This window comes from Cyanistes caeruleus, chromosome 15 (assembly GCF_971803275.1).
Source record: "Cyanistes caeruleus chromosome 15, bCyaCae1.hap1.1, whole genome shotgun sequence".
Classification (NCBI taxonomy): domain Eukaryota; kingdom Metazoa; phylum Chordata; class Aves; order Passeriformes; family Paridae; genus Cyanistes; species Cyanistes caeruleus.
The window spans coordinates 17,626,234-17,636,415 of NC_141715.1; positions in this window are offsets into that span (position 1 = coordinate 17,626,234).

Below are 10,182 nucleotides of genomic sequence, written 5' to 3' on the forward strand. Positions count from 1 at the left end.
ACAGGAATTTCCTTAATTTGTCAGTCTGTTTTAAAAGTTGTAAATCCAAGAAGCAACAGATGGCTGAGGAAAAATGAGAACAGATTAGGAGCTACATCCTCTCTGTAATGCCAGGTATTACGGAAAATATTTCTGAACACAGAACTTAAGCACTTTGATTGTTTGAGCTATCGGGGTCTTTATCTGCTGTCTGTGCTGGGAGGCACTGGAGCACACACACCAGCCCTAAATGGATGTGTAATCCCATCACCATTCCCTGCTCTGCAAAGCTCTTAAGCGTGTCCTTCAGTCCCACAGAGATCAGGGGCTTGGAACACATGTTCAAAGTTAAAGCACGTGTTGAAGTGCTGGTTAAATTGCTGTGCATCTCTCACAGTGTGCATTTATTCCTGCTTAACCTCTCAGCTTTGTGTCCTAAGCCAGACAGAGGGAAGGAATAAAATGTTTGTAAAGGTGATGTCATATATTCTCTCTGAGATATAATAAATAAAAATATTATAATACATAATAATGTAATAAATATATATAATAACGATAAATATAAAAATATAATAAGTACTCTACTCTGAGATAAACAGGACCATCTCCTAAAATAAGCTCTTCTCGTTTGCTTGTTCTGCTTTAGTGATTCCTCAATTTATATAATTTTTCTTATCACTCCATGAATTATGCCTTTGCAGAAACTTAAAGGCCAATTCAGAAAGATAAAAAACAACTGTTGGGGTCAGTGAGGAAATCTGTGAAGTTTTGAGAACAGTTTCTGGGGCTTGCCAAATTTCCCACACTTGAAAAATCTGGAGAAGGAATTTGAAGAAGTTCTTATCACTTCTGCAATCAGAGTCCCTAATGCTGGCAGGTTTTTTTTAACAAGTTCTCATACGCTACCGAAGGCACCGAGACTGGGAGACACATGGTGTGTTTTTTAGTTGGTGGGAAGAATGCCTTTCACTTGCACTCAAAAATAAATGTGAATGCGATGAGAACATATTACAGATTGCCAGCATCAGTGAGGAGCCGATAATGATCCTCATTGCCTGAAATAATACAAATTAAATGTATAAAAAAGGGACAAACCCTGCACTTTACTGTATGAATGGAAGTGCTCTGAGATATTTATGTGCCAAGGTGAGAAGCTTCTGAGTCTAAATTTTGAAAAAAGAAAAAAACTACTATGGGGAACAGAGGCAGATTTGAGTGGAGAAATATTTCGGGAATTTCTGTACACCCTCCTTGCAGTGAAGTGCTTCACTCAGCGAGTGGCCCAGCAGGTTTATCCTGCAGGAACCTGCAGTGGGGTCCTGGTGAATCCCAGAATCTTGGGATGGCCTCGCTGAGAAGGGACCTTAAAGCTTCTGTGGTCTCCTCTCGAAGTTCTACCCACAGGTGCAATGTGCACCTGTAAAAACCACTGCAGAAGGCATCTTGAGGTTGCAGTGGGACATTCACTGAAGGGAGGAGAGAGGGACAATCAGAACCTTTAAGTCCAAAACTCCAAATCAAACAGGATGGTGCTTTGAAGACAACCCAGTTTGGTTGTAATGGTCTGAGAAACCTTAGTGATGGAAATATTCTGAATGTATGGCTGTGTATGAATGCGTGACTGGATGGCTCCAGCAGGGTTTGCTGTGAGAGGCTGCTCTTTACAGGGACTGAGCCTCCAGCCAGGGAACACAGGGAGAACATCCAGGCTCCTGTGGGATCAAGCAGGGGCTCATATTTTGTCTTTTCCGCCCACTCCGCCACACCCCAGCCTGAGGTGGGACTGGAAAGGAAACTTCTGGAATACACGAGGAAGACCATTCTTGTGGGATTGCTATCCCAGCCAAAACCGGGAAGCTTTGGAAAACTTGCCAAGGAGGAAGAAAACCCAGACTGCTCAGGAGGGTTTGGCAGCCTGGCTGCCAGGCCAAGGGGATTTGGAGCAGCATCTGGATGTTTCAGGGGTTATCCAAACCAGACCAGGAGACTCTCACTCCCTGTTCATGAAGGAGTTCAGCCCTCTGAGCTGGGCTGTCAGGGAGGATGTTCCTGGATTGAGATGTTCAGCAGCAGCTCCAGCCCCCCAGGAGCAGTGGCTTATCTCCTGTGACCAGAGCAGCTGCTGTCCTGATGTCCAGCCCACTGCAAACTGCAAGTTAAAGAGAAGTTCCTTCTCCCTGGAACCAGAGGAAAACAACCCACCTTAAAGCCATTCCTGGCATTTTTCTAGAAATGTCTCTATCTCTCATCCCTTCCAAGGGCCATTTAAAGCCAAGCAGCTCTTGTCCTTTCTTCAGCTCTTGGTGGGATGGGAATGATCATCCAGCCTAGGTGGAGGTGTGGCAGCAGGAGATGTGATCCCGTGTGCTTACAAGACATGGTAAGAAGCCATGAGCTCAAATCCAGTGGGAATTTTTAAAGTCCTGCTGTAATGTGAAAGCAGAGGGAACGTACCTTTTAACAAATGCAAATACACCTATTTATCCCTCCTTTTACCATCTGGATGGCATCATTCTTTGGTAGTCCCAGCACGGGCTAATTACACTCAGTTTTTTTGCATGTTTTGGATCTACTGCCAGTCATAAAAAGACACTGAGTGCTTGGTTCATTGCCTTCATCTCCTGCTGCACACTTGAGTAAAACAGTTGTAGTGCTGCCAGCTGGAGTTAGCTGAAATTTAATATTGAAATTTAATAGGATTATAAAATAATCTACTTTTATCCATGTTTACTAATATGTAGGTGGGTTTTTTTCCCTCTTTAACAACAGTCCAGGAGAACGATGCTGATATTGGAAAGAAAATATGGAGTGTGTGTACAGAGAGCCCAGCAGAGAACTCCTGCCTGCTGACAGGATCTCATGGGCTGGTACTGAGGGGGCACAGGGTAAATGAATAATCCCAACCTGTCACAGGGCTGTCTTGGGCTACCCTCATGAGAAAATTTAAAAATTTGCACTTATGAAAGCAGGGTCAGTTCTCCAACAGACCTGATTTGTACCTCTTAAACTCACCAGATGTGTTGCTGGGGCTGAGCTGGAGTTTATCTGAAAACCCTGCTGCAATTAGGAGAGTAACAGGGAAGCTGAGCTTGGTGGTCTCTCAGAAGAGTTTAGACATCCTGCACTGAAAAGGGGACACCCTTAGAACCCAAGACAAGGCCAATATTTAAAGCCCCTAAGGATGTACTCGGTTTTCTCTTTATTTAACATTTTGAAAGCCATTTAGCATTCTTGTTGGACTTAAGGAGCTGGCTTTGGAGTTACAAGAAGCTCGGTGGAGGTTTGGTTGACTCCAGCATGAGAAATGGAGCAGCCTGGAGACTTGACCTGGGAGTTTTCTCTGTGTTTGTGACTCTGAGATGGAAAGGAAGTGTTCATGGTGTCATTTCCATTTAGTGTTTTCCTGTGGTCCGCGCATGCCCCATGGGCCTTGGCTTTAGTGGGGCACCTATGGGTTCTTCAGGAGGCTCTGCTGGCCAGATAAAAACTTGCATTTCTGGAGCAAAGCACATCTGTGCTGCAGCACGGCCAGTTCAAAGCCGGGGAGGAGTTTTTGGGAGCAGCTGCAGGTTGTCTCTGGTAATTAGGAGCAGAACAGACTCCAGCACTTGACACAACAGGTTCACACAGAGTGATGGGGTAAAGAACCCTAATGTCTGCTTTTAATAACAGCAGCAAGTAGCAGAGGTGGCAAAGTATTTTTAATGACATCATTTGCCCAGCTGTTTTACACATCTGTAACGTGCAATGTCGCTCCCATTCTGTAACACTTCATCCTTGCTCTTCCACACCTTTGGGATGAGGGATAGGGTTACCTGTCTGGATGCAGCAGCCTGAGAAACGTTTGTGTTGGTGGGCAGCTATCAGCACTGCTCGTGTGGAAGCCTTGGCTGCAGAGCACTGCATTAGGTGTGGGTTTTTTAACGTGCTAATTACTTCACTGTGAATTTGGCACTCTGGCACAGGGCCCTGTGCTCTGGGCCAAGCTTACAGCTAGGAATGAAACATTTGCAGCAGCTGCAAAAATGTTTTTACTTATTTAGAGCATGCTAATATTTTATAGGCATGAATAATGACAAGCCAATAAATCATTCATTAATTTGTAATGCTGCAGCTTCCCCTCAGATGCGACATCTGAGGCAGCGGTGGCAGGGGAGGAGGAGTTTGGTGGCTGCTCAGCGTTTATAGAGAGGGACAGGAACTGATAGAGAATCTGTTCCAGCTCTGGTTAAATCCAGTAGGATTCCCTTTTGAGCTCCTTTCTCTCCACTGTAAGGATGGGGAGACAATTTACAAGAGATTGCAGTGACAGAACAAGGGGGGATGGTTCAATCTGAGAGAGAGTAGCTTTAGATCACAGATTAGAAAATAAATTCTCCCCTGTGAGGGTGGGCAGGCCCTGGCACAGGGTGTCCAGAGCAGCTGGGGCTGCCCCTGGATCCCTGGCAGTGCCCAAGGCCAGGCTGGACCCAGCTTGGAGCAGCCTGGGATGGTGGACGGTGTCCCTGCCCATGGTAGGGGTGGGGTGAGATGAGCTTTAAGGTTCCTCCCAACCCAAACTCTTCTCTGATTAATTCTACCATTCTATGAATTATTAAGTTTCTAATTACGTAATTCTCTTTTATAAACTTTAGTGGACAACTCTGGGAAATTTTCTTTCAAAATAATTTTGGGAATTGTCACCTCTGGGGATCAATGTCTCTTGTGCTCCTCAGCTCAGGAAAGTGAAGCTCGGGTGTGTCGGTGTAGCCCAGCAGAGGAGGGGTTAATGCCCTGGAGCGTTCTTGCGGCAGTGCCTGGATCCATCCCGGGATGCAGAGGGATCGGGAATCCACCCCGGAATGCAGAGAACTCAGGGATCCATCCCGGGATGCAGAGAGCTCAGGGATCCATCCCGGGATGCAGAGGGCTCGGGAATTCTCCTGCCTGGAATGCGGCGTGCTGCATTTGCAGAGCGGGGCCGGCTGCCAGGCCACTTAGCAGGCGGCTGTTTTTGTTGAAAAGGCAGCTTGAAAAGTTAAAACCTTCTGATTTTTGAAAATCAGCTGGAGAACATTACAGTCACGCAGAACCAAAGGCAGACGACTCGTTAAAATTAGCATGGGCCGTAATTAAAACCATGCCGGGGGGAAAAAGACCCCGAGAAGAAGCAGACTCCTGGAGAGCTCCTGATGCTGGATGTTGAAATGGAAACGAAGCTCGCTAATCGATTTCAGTAATTGCTGGGGAGCTTCACCCTGCGGAGGTGCCGAAGCCGGCGGTCATCTCTCACAGCTGGGGACAAAGTGAGGACCGGACAGGGGCCAGAGCCCCAGCTGGGACCAGAGCCACTCCTTCTTCCCCAAATCCTAGCGGGCTTTGCTTCCCTGCTGGCTCTGCCTGTCGTGCCGGGCAGCGCTGCCAGGAGCCAGCCCGTGGTTCCCTGTGCAGCGCTCCCTGGCAGCAGCAGGGTCACAGCTGGGCCACATCTGCACTCCGGGCTCCTCCCGGCAAGGGATGCTGGGGTTCAGCCCAGGGCTCTCACATGGGAGAGGCTGCTCAGCTTGAGGGAACAAAGTGGGAGAAAACTGGGCATTCTGGGCCTGTGCCAGCTGATATCGGGATGGGGTCTGGGATGGCCACCCCAGCCTGTTTTCCATCTCTGCGTTGCTGTCAGCAGACAGCAATTATTTGTCGACATTACTTGTCTACAAAAAGTCACAAATTCCCTCCCAGCCCGCTGCTCCCACAGCGTTCCCGAGGGTCAGCACAGCGAGGCCTGAGTGGAGCAGCAGCCCTGGCATCCCCAGCAAAGCCAGGGCAGGAGGAAAGTTGGGAATGCTGCTCGTGGCTGCTGCAGATGGAGAGGCAGGGAGCACACCTGGGAGCACATCCCTGCTCCCTCTGCAGCCTCCTGAGGCTGAGCGAGCTCCGGGAGCTGTCGGCACATGGACTGTCACTGCTGAAACAATGGGGCTCGCAGCATTTATACCTGCATGAGGAATTTCTCTGCTGGCTAATGGAGCATTTTCCCCTGTGTTCTGGGAAATACACTTTACTTTTACAAAAATTACCCTCAGAAGCACCAGCAGGAACCTTTCCTCAAAATAAACATGGTTATGGCTTGCACACTCCCTCAGACCTTTCTGCATTCTGGCTTGAGGGGAACAAACAGCCCCAGGGAACCCCCTCCTTGCTGGGGCCTGATATGGGGTTGGGCAGCTTGGCCTCGATGCTCCTGGAGGTCTTTTCCAACCTCAGCCAGCCCGGGATTCTCTGGCTTCTCCCCGCAGAACAGGAGGGAGCAAAGGGTGTCCCAGGGGTGCTGGGGTCCGGGCCAGGACCTGCACTCAGCAGACTTTGCCCAGACCCTGTAGAAAAGAGAGTGATGGAAATGAGAAATAAGAATTAACTGCTGGGTGGTGCATTCCTGACTGGATAATTCGTTGTTTACTGAGGGATTTCTGGGGCAGTGATGGTTTCTTTTTAATAGAAAATGGTTTGCCTAGAGCTGGTAGATTGCAGGAATCCAGAATGGTGATCCTGATGTTGCTGCCTTTGCACGCTTTGCACTGCATTTACACAAAACTTCTCAGTATGTTATAAACATAAACCAATTCCCTTTATTTTGTGCATGGGGACAGTGATATTGCAAACAACGGGTAAAGATACTGAAGAGAATGGATTCTCCATGTTGGGAAGACATTTGGTGACCCATTCAAGGTAGAGAGGGGTTGCTGTTCCAAGTTCCTGCCGTGGTAGGAGGTTTGATGTAAAAACAGGTGAATTAAGCTTCAAAAGCTTCCAATCAGATAAAATGCGGAACAGATTAAGTGCAGTGGACTGGCACTGTTTATTAGAAAATGGCCTATGAAGGAAAATTGGCTGAACTTTAAAGAGGTGCTGGAGCTGGCTCGGGGGGAGTGAATATAACTTTACATAAAACTAAACATAAAACTTTAAGCCCAGTGTGGATGAGTGATAAGTTGTTAAAGTTAATTGTGAGTGAAAATAGAGCTCCAAAGTGTGCAGGGGCAGGGGAGTCTGGGGCTGGGGGGGGGTTTGTAGGGACAAATAAAGCATCTGAGGAGCAAGTGGACAGGGAGCAGTTCAGGCCATCAAACTGAAGAATATTCTGGCAGGTAAAGATGTGTGGCGAGGCACAGGGGCTGCTCTGGGGATACTTTGTGTCTGAGAAAGAAACCCCAGCAGCTCCCCAGGGATTCTGTGATGCTGTGCCACCACAGGGTGCAACTCTTCCAAGGAATCATAGGCAGAATAAATTCAGTTATTCAGTGTACATACAAATTGCTGGTAATTAACAGTGACTATTGTACCATCCTCTTTCTAGAAGTGTTCCAGGGTCACTGTGTGATGATCCTGTGAGCTTTGGGCAGTGTGGCTGGGTTTGGGTGCTGGTGGGAGGTTTGGAACAGAGCCTCCACCCAGGGCAGTGCTGGGATCAGCTGGAACCAGAGGCACGCCCAAGCAGAGTGGGTTTCCAACATCCAGAAGTGGCAGGATAATTTTATGGAACACTTGAAGGACAGAGGTTGTAAAATGAACCATCTTCACGTCCCAACTCTCAGCTTCTTTCTCCTTAATTTGGCAGGGAATCATGACTTTGCAGAGCAGATAATAACTCTGAGCAGTTGCCATGGGATACCAGACATCCTCCGAATGCTGCAGCCACAAGAGCTGCTAAACACAGACCTGGCTGGCACTGAAAGGTGCTTTGGCCAAGTTTCTGCAGCATTACAAAAACAAGGAAAAGCAAACAGACATCTTAAGTGAGGTTCCAGGAGGAGGAGGAAGATGCTAAAACAACTGGAAGAAAATATGTCTTAAATAGCAGTTTTTTCAAGAAATGTAGATAGAAAATAGCTGGAATATCATCATATTAATTCATTGCATTTTTCCTGCCACTATGTGATATTTTGTCAGCCTTTGCTACTTCTTCTGTGTTTTATAATTACTCCAGAATCAGGAATCCTTTCTGATGTGACTCGGTTACACTAAAAACTGTACAAATTAACAGTGGAGATGCTTAGCAGTGCAGAGTTTCAGGGATAGAGGTTTTGTACTCTGAAAACAGAGGAGTTGTTAAAAAGTCCCATTCATTTGTGAGACAGAGAGGGTAAAACAGAGGTGCCAGTATTTATTCAGTATTTATAACAAACATTTTCCTTTAGCTGGAGCTCATGTTCTGCACAGCAGCTGCTCAGAGAAGTGCCTGGTTGATGTCCTCAAAAAATATTCCCTTATCTGTGCTGACAGGCTCTGACACCCAAGAGAACACTGAGTTTAACTCAAAGCCATGGAGAAAGCTTCTAGAACTAAGTGGAGAAACTGAGAATGTGAGTGTGTGATTTGGATAGAATTATATTAAATCACTGGGTGAAAAAGTTAGAGTTTGGAGTTTTAGTTATATTAAGAGATACAAGATGGAGGATTTGGGGCATTGTTTCTTTCTTCTTTTTGTCCTTCTTCTTCCTTCTTCATCTCCTTCTAAGGGTTTTTGTGTAATAATGAGTGATTGGATGAAAGAATCCACACTGCAGCACACAAGCTGGGTCATTGGGTTGCTAAAGAAAATAACTTACTTGGCATTTGATTATTGGGTAAATGGACACATCAAAGGCCTTGGAGAGATTCTTCCTCTCTCCATTTTGCACTTTGCTTCCCTATGTAGCTCCTTGTACACTGTAAAATGTGATACAGATAAGAAAGAACAAACAGGTGAGCCCAAACTGAGCAAACAGCCCCTCTCTGCTCAGTCTCAGTCCCAGGGAACAGAACCCAGCCACCAGTGTCACACCCCAACAGGTTGCCTTTGGGGTGTGTGCTGACACCTTCCCACTTGGTCCCAAGCTGTGCCAGTCCCATTTCTCCTCAGCAGGCTGGCTCCTCGCCTTCCCCAGGGATGGCCTCAGGAGCACAGCCAGGATTTGTGCTGTGCTGGGGGTCCAGCTGCAAGGCTGAGCTCACGCCTGGCCCCGGGCCAGGGCACGGCCCCGAGCAATCCAAGCAGGTGTCGGGGACAGGTTTGAAGTGCCAGGGGCCTGGGGCTGTGTTTGGTTTCTGGGCTGTGAGCGGATGGAGCACCGTGGGGTGTGCTGGGCTCCAGAGCCCCGAGAGCGTTTGGCCCCTGGCACAGAGAGAGGAGAGAGCTCTGGCCAACAAGCCCTGTGGTGCCTCTGCTCCTCCACTGTGAGAGAAGGGCTCAACTCAGCCTTGCTTGGTCAAAAAGTCCTCATCTGGTAGTGGCTGTTAATTTATTGTACACTTTGCTAAATTAACTTCATCTCACCAAAACCAGCCAGAGCAATCATTTCATCAGAGCCCGCAGAAACCAGCAGCATTTGCTTGTGGCAATTTCCTCTGATCCCGGTGGATTTGAAGGTGCTGTGATGTGAGAGGTGTTTTTAGATGCCCCTGCAGAGCTGCTCTCCAGCCTGTGCTGGTCAGCAGCTCCCTGCCTGATCCCAGCCTGTCTCCTGCTGCTGGGTATGGCTCCCTGGCAGGTTTGGGTCTCAGCCCTGCCTTGGTGAAGGTGATACAAAATACCCTTGTCCCCCTATTTGAGAGGCTCTGAAGGCTTTTGCTCTAAACTCAGCCCTTGTGGAAGCCCTGTCAGTAGCTGAAGCTTGTTCTAGCAGGATTACACAAGTAACCGAGGCTCCTTCATCCCTGGCACAAATCCTCGTCTTGGCTGAGCTCTATGGGAATCTTTCCTGTGCAGAAAGAATCCATTCTGTTGGCACAGAGGGAACTGAGGGGTCCTGGAGTGCAGAAAGGGCTCCCACCTCATGGCATGATATTCCCAGTGATCCCATTTCCTCTCCTCTGTGTCTTGAAACACTTGGAGCTTTGACGCTTCTGGATGATCTTGCCCATGTCCTCAGACAGCATGGCTTGGATTGGTGGGTGGCAAATTAAACAGGAATTAAGAGATGGGATGAAATTCAGCAGGTAACTTGTTAGTCCACAGGGATGAACACAGTCCCAAAGGAATAATTTCCTTATGAGAATTGGGAGGGATTTTGCCAGTCCAGAACCTTGCTAAAAAAAAAGGTTTTAAGAAAACTCCAAGGAATTATTTTTGCATTTTTCTTTATGCATCTGTATTTACCAGTTGCTCATGAGTGTAAATGTTTATTTACTCAGATAAGAAGCTGATTTTTGATGGAAAAACTCCCTTTTTCAGTCTCAGCTCTTAGAAGC